The following is a 12,632-nucleotide window of genomic DNA, read 5'->3' as shown; positions in this document are numbered from 1 at the left end:
AACATCCTCTAGTTTATCTATTTTGTTGAAACACTTACATAGCACTTACTATGTATCAGGCAGTGTCCTCATAGCTTTCAATATTACCTCACTTAATCCTCACTCACCTACAAGTGGTATTACTATTATCCCTATTTTACAGCTGAGGAAACCGAAGTCCAGACTTTTAGAATTCTGCCTTTTGCAATATAGAAGCAGTTTTTAGAGAGGAAAAAAAAAAATGCGTGGTCTCCATCTTTATGATCTCAGCTTGTAACACATGACTTAGCAAATCGTAGACTTTGAAACATACATACATACTGTTGAATAAAGAACATTTGGCAGATGCCTGTCCAAATTGAAGCAACTCTATTCCTTTAAGTCTATTAAGCAACTCTCTCCTTTAAGAGACACTTAGTTCAATTCCCTTTCATGTAACCTTCCCTTAATAACTAAAGTGTCTAGTGAATTATTTCTCTTTGCTTAAAAAAGATGAAAATAATAATGAGTGACTTAACTATTGTCAAGCCCAAGTAAAGCTCATCAAGATCTGGTTAATTCCTTTACTCCAGAAGGACAAATCTCACATCACTGCCTTAAAAAGATGTAGTGCTTGCAAATTTTCTGTGAGAAATCTCAGTTCAACACTGTGGCAGCATCCGGCTTAATGTGCTACTAAAAGACAGAGGATGTCTATAGTTAGAGTTGCTGCCGATGAGATCAACACACTGTCCTCATCACCAACCCTACCCACCTCAGGGTAGTGTGTAGAATGATCTAGAGCACAATGAACAGGGGTGACTTGTGAGCAAACCCTCCTTAGCCACCCTGACTCCAAGCATCTGGAGTGTCAAGATCTGTGCAGCGTCAACAAGGAAGATATTGATTGCATAGATGGTGTCAGACACCTAAAAGATGTGCGGAACTGCATGAATGCAGTGCACTGTCCAGACAGAGAATAAAATGGCATTAGGTACAATCTGACTGGCCTCTAGGTCTCCTGAAATTTTGGTTATTTTTAAGTCGCACAAATTAAGCCTAGCCTGGAAAAACGGAGGCACTGATTCATAAAGTGCCAAAAGATCACTATTTTTCTTTCAATGATCACAGTCTCATTCATTTGGGGCAAGTCCCCAATTTAAAATGCCAGCACCCCATGAGGAGGTAAACCTTTTGTCATTATCAGCTAGTACCTGGTTTACCCAGTAATTCCCTCCCAGAGATCAGTACGCCTGCAGGTAAGGATAAGAAAAAGACCCAGACTGGTGCCAGGAGCAAGGAGAGAAGTCCTAGGAGAAAAAACAACCGCTTAAAGTGAGGAAGGCCCAAAAGGCCCACATACTGTGCTTCACCATTTTCCCAGGCTAGCTGCCTCACCCAGGACAGAGCAGAGCTGCAGATGGATGCAGGACATTGCAACTAGTAAGCAATTTCTACTCAGAGAGCATTTTCAGTGAGAGAGAAGTGTTTCTTTACCAATATCTCTTTTAAAAAAAAAATGGTCTAGGCGAGTAGAATCAAGGTTTACTGGGTCAGTACCCATGATGCCTGGAGAATAATCAAACAGCCAGGAGCAGGCATGGCTCTCCAACATCAGCTCAGCAGTGACACGGGGCTAGACAGAATTCAGGGCTAAAATTACTCAGAACTAGTCAGCAACTCAGTGTTCTAGTCTGTCGTCACAGAAGGACAAGGTGCATTGCTGCTCCCTGCATGCCCTGACTGGAAAATGTTTGTTTCATAAATAGCATGAGTAAGTCATTGAGATGCTATTGATGGCTTACTCCTACTTATATAGTCATGTTCTTGAGACAAGAAATGCAAAAGATCTGCCATCTCTGTCACATTCTAATCATCTGACTAGTGGACCAAAGCTACCCAGTAACTGGAACTTCTAAAATGACCAAGTGGGGGGTTTAGGCTCTAGTGCACAAAAGGTGCATTTTCAGTTGAGCTAAAAATGAAGAGAAGCTGATGTAGTGAAAAGAAGGGCCATATGCACCCCAATGTTCATAGCAGCAATGTCCGCAATAGCCAAACTGTGGAAAGAGCCGAGATACCCTTCAACAGATGAATGGATAAAGAAGATGTGGTCCATATATACAATGGAATATTACTCAGCCATCAGAAAAGATGAATACCCAACTTTTACATCCACATGGATGGGACTGGAGGAGGTGATGTTAAGTGAAATAAGTCAAGCAGAGAAAGTCAATTATCATATGGTTTCACTTATTTGTGGAACATAAGGAATAACATGGAGGACATTAGGAGAAGGAAGGGAAAAATGAGCGGGGGGAGTTGGAGGGAGAGATGAACCATGAGAGACTATGGACTCTGAGAAACAAACAGGGTTTTAGAAGGGAGGAGGGAGGGGGGATTGGTTAGCCCAGTGATGGGTATTAAGGAGGGCACCTACTGCATGGAGCACTGGGTGTTATATGAAAACAATGGATCGTGGATCACCACATCAAAAAGTAATGATGTATTGTACGGTGACTAACATAACATAATAAAATTAAAAAAAAAAAAATGAAGAGAAGCTGAAAGATCCAGGACACAGAGGGTACAGGGGAATGATAACAAAAACAGACTTAAAAGTCGTTCCCACCGCACTCAGGCCAAGAGCCAGAGCTGCCCTGAACTGTCGTGTAGGCTGTACCCTGCACAAGGGCACCCAGTCCAGGTACACATGAGTGGAAACTCAATTCCTCTCTGAAAGACAAGCAATGGCCAGGACGGGACTGTGCCAGCTCCCGAAGGGGTACCATTTTCTAACTGCTCTATCCAAGTGGGTGCCCTTTTTTTTTTTTTAATAAGTGGTTCATCCAGCAGGTGTACCTTTTTCTTAGATACAAAAATACCTCATATATATGCAGAGGTCATACCAAGTCCAGTTCAACTGGGTGTGACAGGAGCAAAAAGAAAACTAAGAGGTAACTGGGACTCCCACACCACACCTACAATTGTCATCCTTCTCTCCTACAGACCTCAACCAACTTGGGAGTCTCTGCTCTTAAAACAAAGGGAAGCAGTAGAGGTATTGTGCATACTTATGGACACCTGCCCAGTTGAGAGGTAGCAGCAGTGGAAGCTTGGTTGAAAAGAGCTATGTGATGGGACCACCTCTGAGAAAGTCACGTTTCTTTGTCACATATTGGGAAATGAAAGGTTGAATGGAACTTGAAAGAACCTATGTGTTGAGCAATGGGATGCGCTGAAGTACTAAAGATAATTTCTGCCTAATTTATAGGTTTCCACAGAGCTGGATATAACTTTCCCATTTGCTTGTCTAGGTCCACACTGGAATTCTGTCTCCCATCCTCACTAAAAGCAGAATTTTCCTAGAGATTTCTCTGTGACCTCATAGATTTATCTCATGAACCTGGGTGGGTAGGAAGACAGCCCACATTATTTCTCCTCATTGCTGAATACAGCCCCTAAGCTCCCAACTGGTATGGAGGAGATATAGAGTCTAGTTGCATAGAAGCTCCCCTCACCTGGGATGAGTCTCATTCTTTGATCCTGTGACCTGGCTCCATTAAAATGAAGGAGTTCTTATTGGGAGGAGGGGGTGACACAGCTAAGGTTCTGGAAGTGAAGAGTATTCTTTTCCAGCCTCAGGCACCAGCCAGCTTGCCTGTGAATTTTGCATTTTAAGCACCTCAGATCTCAGCTTAATTAAGAGCATCACTGCTCCCAGAATGATCTGGTGACAGAAAAGCAGGCAAGCAAAAAAGAAGGAAACACAACCACCTCAGCAAACTAAGTTCTATTCCTTCAAGCAAGCATTGAAGGAGAAGCCACTCCTGCCCAGCAGGACACAGGTGGTGCTGGGGGAGTGGGGCAGGGCAAAGGAAAGAGCCAATAGTCCTGAGGGTATAGCCTGGCCAGGGACCAGACAGAAAGATGAGTGGCCAGAGGGCAGCTTTATGACAACCTATCACCAAGTGTGTAAAAATCAGTCTCTTCACAAGTGCAGAGGGCACAGGTGGAGGGGCTCCAGGAGGGGGGCTGGTCCTAAAAATAAGTGTGGGGTTGCTGAAACCCTTAAATATGAGTGCTCGGAAGTGCTGAGTGGTGGACCTGGCACATTCAATCCTTAGTAGCTGCTACATTTATATGGCCCTCGACCTCATCCCACTTATCTCCAGGGCCCCCAAAGGAGACCTCCAGAAAGGGCTGTGCTTGTGGCTAGCAAGGACTTTGCCTTATCTTCTGGGAAGAGGTGGACCCAGCCCCTTCTCTCCTAGAAAAGCTAAGCCCAGGAGAATTCACAGAAATGGTTGAGCTGAGCCACAATCAATTGGTCCCTTCCCTGACAGCTGACTTCTGACAGCAGACACTTTGGAGCACTTAGAAATGCAAAGGACCCAGCTGAAAGCCACCTGTTTGGGAGCCACAATGCTGCTTTCTCTCTCCTGCATCATCTCCTGAATCTGTGGAAATACATATGCATCCAGAATACACGTTTCTCAGTTAACTGACATTTTACCCAACAGGAACTAAGTTGGGCTCACCTGGAGCTAAAGGATAGGAAAGAGGGAAGAGGAGGAAGAAGGGTTAATGCTTTACTGGAAAGGCAGAATAGCAAGGGAGGTGATGGTGAAGGTGAGCATTGGAGTCAGGCCACTTGGATCTGAACCCCAATCTTGCCAATCTCTAACCATGTGGCCTCGAACATATTGTTAACCTCATTTGTCCAGTGAGAACAACAACAGTACATGTGTGATAGGGTCTTAAATAAGCTAATATATGTAAAGTGCTTAAAAACCACAGTTCCTACAGGTTCTCTATATTATCATCTCTATAATCATCAGCTCTTGATCCATAAAAATACTGTGAAGTTGATGCTATGATGAGAAAACTAAGGCACTGGGCCCAAAGTCACACACATAGTAAAGGACCTGGGAATTGAATCCAGGGCCTGTGATGCCCACTGAGTTGTACTGTCTCTCAAGCACTACACTTTGCAAGTGGGGCAAAGGGATTCTTGTTCAACATCTCAAAATTAAAAATTAATGATTTCTCGGGGCGCCTGGGTGGCTTAGTTGGTTAAGCGACTGCCTTCAGCTCAGGTCATGATCCTGGAGTCCCGGGATCGAGTCCCGCATCGGGCTCCCCACTCAGCAGGGAGTCTGCTTCTCCCTTTGACCCTCCCCCTTCTCATGCTCTCTCTCTCTCTCTCTCTCTCTCTCTCATTCTCTCTCTCAAATAAATAAATTAAAAAAATCTTTAAAAAAAATCTTTAAAAAAAAATTTAATGATTTCTCATCAGGTACCATAATTTCATACATTCTTTTATTTCTTAGTATGAAACTCTATCCAGGTAAACCAAGCCATTTTCATTAGTGCTGACCCTGCTGGCCCCCAGGCCCATTATCTCCTTCTGAGTCTGCATAGTAAAATGCAATTCCTAGCTCCCCACCCCAAACCTCTTAAATCAGATTTTCTGGAGAGGAGTCTAGGAGTACACATTTTTAACAAACACCCCCACACATATATGATCATCCCTATCACCACCCTCCCCCCTCTAATTCTCATGCACCCCAGAGTTGGGAATGACTATAGATGCTATCTACCCAATTTTGTTTTGTTTTTTATACATCCTTAATAGGTACCTGAAATGTTCCCAGTAAGTTTCAAAACATCAAGTTCAAAACCTAAAAAAAGGCACAACTTGACTTGTCTTTTACCAACAACACAGCCTCACGTGAAAGCGCTGAGTCTGTGAGAGGTACAGGCTGCACAGAAGTCCCATTACTACAATGTATCCAGAACCATTGCCATTAGGAAGGGAAACATTAACTTCGTAATTATCCCCACATCCCCAGGTCTGTGGTGGTTCTTTTAATCACTTGTTTAGGATAGAAACAGTTAACTCTTTCCTACCCCATGCACACTTCCCAGATACACAGAAGCAAAAAGGACTTATCCTTGTTACAACAAGGGTTGCCCTGGTGACCTGTGATCTGGAGGTCAACTGGCCAGAGTGAACACACCTGCCAGGTACACATTCCTCCTCCCTTCCTCACTGTAATGTCACTACAGAGAGCTTTGTATTTCTAGTACATATGTTATTCTAAACAAAGATTTGTTTGAGTCACTCAAAACACATAAAGATTAGTTGACCCATGAACTACCCAGTCTCATGACCTCCACAAAAGCTCACAATTCAGTCATGCAACTGGACTCTGGGACATTCAGTGACCACATGTTGAGAGTATAGTCTTGATTCAAGTAACACAGCAAAATATAATTCTTAAGCTCTGTGGTCAGTTTTTTTCATAATTAACTGATACAGTGTATAATACTAGGAAGAAGGGAGAAAGCTGCCAGCCTTTGAAAAATGACAGTGAGTTCACAGCAAGTTTGCCCTGGTGAAATCTATAGTATGCAATTTACCAGTGCCACGGCCCTTCCCCTTGGTGCTCCTGGCCCCCAACCAGCTTGCATGTGACACCCCTCCAGCTGCTCACCCTTTGCTGGTAAACTGGCAGATACATAAATAATACCTCAGTCTGCTGGAAGCTCTGTGGGATTTTCTTCCAACACAGCACTTACGGGGTTTTGGTAGAGGACTGGGTAGGAGGGGGGGGAAGAAGGGGGAACCGGAAGAGGGTGGTAGCATAACTTCAGGTTAAAAATGAAGAGAAGCAATATGTGCAGCTGGCCGTTCCCAATTAAACACCAGCTCCTTGGTTAGCAGTGGTCTGAGCCTGCAGCGTTTGGGCTGTTTTTCCCTTCAGCTATTAGGATGTTCATTAGTTCAAATAAAAATCTGCAAGCAAGCTGCTAATAAAGGTAGTAAATTTGCTTCTCTACCAACCTGATTGTGGAGCATTTTTGGCTTGTTATCTTATTTAATTGTCTAAGGAAACTAATTGTTTTGGCTCATTTTGTTAAGGTTTATAATATTTGGATTGTTTTCTTTGCAGAGCAGGCCAGAACATTTTGGCATTGAAGAATGTGTAGTTGATCTATGAAGTATAGACTTTTGAATATGCATTTTGACTATGGTGGAAAATTTATTTATTCAAAAGCTCATTAGTTTATATTGGAATGTCCTTTAGATGGAAATCGATAAAATATTCTATAAGGAGAGGTATCTCTGCACATAGGGAGAGGAGAAATCCAAATCACTGGATAAGAAAGCTACTTTGCCTCAAAAACAGATAGTTCATAGACAATACTGTGATGTGCTAATAAAGATAGGGCAGAGGAGGAGGAAAAGGAAGAAGAAACAGAGGGAAAAAATGAACAAATTAGACTTTCCAGTCTCTCAGATCTGGGTTGAAACTAAATTCTGCTACTACCAGCTCTGAACTTCATTTTCCTTATTTGCATAGTGGTTACTACTTCACAAGGTTGTTGAAAAAATTAGATGAGCTAATGTGTATAAGGCTTCTGACTCATAATAGAGCTCCAATGAAATTAGTTCAACCCAGAACTAAGGTTGCCAGGTAAGATACAGGACACCAGGTGTCTTAGTTTCTTATTGCTGCTGTAACAAATTACCACAAACTTACTGACTTAAACCAACACAAATAACATGATCATACAATTCTGGAAGTTAGAAGTCTAAAATCGAACTGCATGGCTGTATTCCTCCTGGAAACTCCAGGGGAGAATCTGTTTCCTTGTCTTTTTTTTTTTTAAGCTACTAGAAGGCATCTATATTCCTTGGCTCATGGCTTTTTACTCTTATCTTTAAAGACAGCAGCATAGCATCCTCTCTATTCTTTGACCTCTGCTTCCATCTTTGTATCTTCTCCCTTATAAGGACCCTTGTGATTATCTGACCCCTCAAGATAATTTAAGATTATTTCACCTGTAGATTCTTAACTCATTCATATCTACAAAGTCCCTTCTGCCATATAGGTAACATACTAACATATTCTGGGAAGTTAGACTCAAACAACTGTGGAGGCCACTGTTCAGCCTACCACAGTTCACCCTCTGGCCTCCAAAGGTTTTTATCCAACTCTTATGCAAAACACATTCACTCAATCCCAATACTTCCAGAAGTCTCAGCCTATCAAAGCACCAATGCAGTTTCAAAGTCTAAATATCATCAACCCCGAAGTCCTAAATCTCACTTTAAATTATATACGGGTCATAAGTCTCAGTATGACCCATTTGAGGCAAAATTCCTATCTGTCGACCTGTGAAAATAAAAAACAAGTTATGCGATCCCAAAATACAATAAGGGGCAGACATAAGATAAGAATTATAGTCATTCCCACTCAAAAATAGGGGTGAGGGATAAAATGAAAAAAAGAATCACTGGTTCCAAGCAATACTGAGATACAACTGGGAAAAATTCATTAGGTTTCAAGGCCTGGTAACAATCCTCTGTGGTCTCAGCTTATTCCTCTGGGCCCTCACTTCTATCCTCTATGCATGAGGTTCTGCCCTCTGGACAAACAGCTGTGCTGCCTGGATCATCCCTGCTTTTTCATGAAGTGAGTAACATATTTGCAGCTGAGTAACTTTTCGACCTTATTTCCTACAGGCAGAATTTTTGGACTATAACAACTTTCATTTCTTCTTTTCTCTGTCCCTTTTAGTCCAAGCTGCAGTATTTCTGATGATATGACATCGAGAACACTGTGAGTATACCATATATGTACAGGATTCACTCCATTAGACAAAAGGCTGCTCCACAGATCCTTGCAGATCATTTCATCTCTATTTTCAACTTCTCCTGAGATGGCAGAAAGGATCCATGAATCAAAGGCATAATCTCTTCAAAGGGACCTCTATGTGATTGAATAGTTGGACCTTCTGATCCTTCCAGGAATTAGTGAAAGGTTGCTAAGCCACACTCTTGGCTTTCTCTCCAGAGGATGCTTTCCTGACAGTCAATCTCCTAACTGAATCTTTGCAATACGGATAGGCTAAGAATTTCTTCAATCATCAGGTCTTTTTTCTTTTTTGCTTAGGTCTTCCCTCAGTCTCTCTTTATTCTCATATCCTACTATAAGGAGCAAGAAAAAACCAGGCTATACCTTTCAACACTTGGCTTAGCGATCTCCTCAGCTAAATATCCAAGTCCATCACTTGTAAGTTCTGCTTTCCATATAACAATAGGACACAACTTAGCTAAATTTTCTTTCACTGTGTAACAAGGATTCCCTTTACTTTGTTTCCAATAACACCCAGCTAAGTTCAAATTTCGGGTAAAAAAAAAAAATTAATGTTTGGTGCAAGTATGTCGCAAATATTACATGGGACACACGGAAACTACAAAGTTACTGTTTTTCTGAAATTCACGTTTAACTGGGCATCCTGAATTTTTATTTGCTAAATCTAGTAGTTGCCATGAAGGGTTATGAGAGAACAGGATACAGAATGAGGAAAAGCTGAAAACGAAGAAGAAAATAGAAGAAATGCACAGCATAAGGCTGTGTCTGGGAGGGCAGACTTTATTACGGAACTATGGCAGAAGGCCTTGAACAGACAAGGAGGCAACTCTAAGGATTCAGAGATGGTGAGGTATGCAGGGAGAGGGATTAATCCTGAAAGAGCTAGAGGCACTGAAAATGAACACCTGACTTCTTTATTTAGCTGCCATCATGTCTGCCAAGAGAACCTCATTTTAGCAACACTTATCTCTAGAGGAAGAAAAGTACTCTTCATCATTCTCTAGGCTTCCTATGGCTAGACACACACACACACACACACACACACACACACCAGCATGTGTGCAAGCTGGAGTACATCTAGGTGCATGGCAGCACTATGGTGAGTTTTGTTACTTATTAACGAACTTTTTCCTCAGTGGGAAGCCAACACCTTTTATGCTCCAAGTTTATAAACCACAGTGAATTTATTCTCATTTAATTTGCTACCAGGAATTTAAGTATGGGTCAGGTTATCACAAACACTGTACACACACATATTATATATAATGTCACCTTATTTATATGTGCCTCTTCCAAAGCAGAGGGAATTTGAAGTCTATCAATGGCATCTACTGCACTTAATTGTTCGCTTCACTGCCCTTCCAAACCCCCACTAAAAGCAGGAAAATGTTTCAATTAAACTTGCCCACTACTTGAAAAGAGTAGAAGGAAGACCACATAGCTTAGAATGTTTTGGGGTTTTTTTAGGTTTTATTTATTTATTTCAGAGAGAGAGAGAGCTAGGGAGCACAAACTGGGAGAGGGGCAGAAAGAGAGGGCGAAGCAGACTCCCCACTGAGGGCGAAGCAGACTTCCCCACTGGGCGAAGCAGACTCCCCATTGGAAGCCCAATGCAGGGTTGGATCCCAGGGCCCCGGGATCCTGACCTGAGCCAAAGGCAGATGTTAACTGACTGAGCCACCCAGGCGTCCCTTGGAATGGCTTTATAGCTATTTCAGGTATGAAACACCTTTGCTCAGTGGTCTTCAAGGTAGAAACTGAAGGAGTTGGGATGGGAAAACATGGTTGCTTCCTCTCCTCATTGCTCCTGACTGCAGTTTTCAGGAGAAGATTCTTCTTAACAATAACATCACTTGTTTAGTTCTTTGTGTGTCAGGAGGTCTTCTAAGCACTTTACATGTATTAAATATATACATGTATTAAATCTCAGCAGACCCAAATAAGGAAAGTACTAGTGTCATCCTTATTTTATTAATGAGAATACTGAGGCACAGAGATTAAATAATTTGCCCAGGATAACAGTTATTAAGTGGCAATCTGGGTCCAGAATCTAAGCTCCTCACCACTCTGCACCCTGTCCCTCCGCTAATTCAAATTAATTCCTAAGATACCAGGCACATCTATAACAAAACACTAGTGACAAGACTCATCTAGCAGAGGTAAATAGAAAGAACTCTAGTTTATGAGAAGATCTCAGTTCAAGCACTCTGGAACACCCTGGAAAAATTCCTTAGTTCTTCATTATAAACATTTAAAAAAAAATAATAAGGGCCAAAGTCAAAAGAGGAATGAAGCACCCATAATCACAATTAATACATTCTGGCTCTTCAGTGAATGTACAAATAATTTCTTTAAAAGTAATAATGTATAATATTGAAAAAGTATGCTTAACTAGGGAACTTTATCCACTGCTGATCAAAGTGCTGGTAAAATGGATTCTACCTTTTTGCAAAGCACTTTGTCAGAATTATTCAAAAGCATTTTCATACCCTTTGATCCAATAATTCTAATTCTCAGACTGTCCTAAGAAACTATAGTAAAGAACTTTATAGATAAAGATGTTCATCAAAGCATTTTTATGCACATTGAATATGCAAACTGTGTATAATACTGCATATTAAAAATTACGGGTTCTTATAATACTTTAAAAATTGACCTTTTGCTTAAAATCATTCCTTGACTTTCTCAATATCACTGAAGGCCAGAGATCATTCCAGGGAGGTAGTGATGAACTGACAGCCAGAACTTCAGGTTGAAGTAATTACTCTGTTGTTCTCTTCTTTCACAAGAAAGACAAATTACAGGAAAATAAGATCAAGCAAGGAAATTTGTTTTCAAAGGAACCTCTTGCAAAGAACATCGCAGAGTCATTCATTTCATCCCAGTCTCCTACTCTGCCTTCATCTTTGTCTTGGTATCAAAGAGCCTTTAGGTCAGAGTGATGACACAGAGCAGGTCTGCAAGATCCACCCTAATCTAAGGAACATGACATTCTACATCCAGGAAGCAAACAAGTCCCTTTTACAAAGATTTCTAATATCCACTAACAACTTTTTAAAAGTTGTTTCTGTTCAGAGTATTGAGACACTCTTTCTGAGCTGTTCAGATTTCTGCTAATTTGGATAAAGGGAATGTACATAGGGAATGTTAAATGCTTAGCAATATTCAGAGAAGAGAAACAGCTGAGATTAGAATTCCATATTTTAGATTTAAATCTATAAATTCACATCAGCATCATACCCTTCTCTTGTCAGTATACATATACAAATTACATGATAAAGGAATAGGAGGGGTCTCATCCTCTGATGGGTGATCATATGACCAGCTCTTCAAGAAAGGGTTATATCTTATGCAGGCAGCAAACTGCAAGGAACTATGCTCTCTCAGTCCTTCTCTGAGCATCTGAATGTTGGCTGCACACATCAGTTGATCCATTAAACTAAAGTTAATGATCCTGAAATGAGTACTCATTCTGACCTTAATAACAGAAAAAAAATCCTGCAAATGACTGATTCTATCCCGTGAAATGTACCACACACATTTTTCTAAGCCATGAATTTGTTTATTCACACACACACACACACACAAACACACACACTACAGGGTTGTTGTGAAATTACTTTGAGTCCTTCTTGGTAAGGAACTGGTAAAACCCTTCATCAGCCATGAGTCATAATTGTCAGACCCCATCTGAATCCTTTTCTCCCCCCACCATTTTGGTTTTACTGTTCTCTTTCCCCTTTACTTCTGCCTCCCCATTCTGATCTGAATTGGGAAGGATTATTCCTTAGATCAAAATTTTTACACAAATCTAAATCAATTCCCCTTTCCTTTGTCTACAGTTGCTCAAAGGGCTTAATGTAATTTCAGAACCCCCACTGATACACATCTGCTGCTCTGGTACCTCCTAACTCAAGGTTCCTTCTATCCTGGTGTATGTTTTGTAAATGGTCTGATGCTGCCGGTTATTTAAGACTATTCTCACAACCACCATCCCCACCATCC

Source organism: Mirounga angustirostris, unplaced genomic scaffold, assembly GCF_029215605.1.
Source record: "Mirounga angustirostris isolate CCGP_5_RB_7025 unplaced genomic scaffold, mMirAng1.0.hap1 SCAF_9, whole genome shotgun sequence".
Lineage (NCBI taxonomy): Eukaryota > Metazoa > Chordata > Mammalia > Carnivora > Phocidae > Mirounga > Mirounga angustirostris.
The sequence above is the reverse complement of the archived record's forward strand: the minus strand, read 5'-3'. Positions refer to the sequence as shown.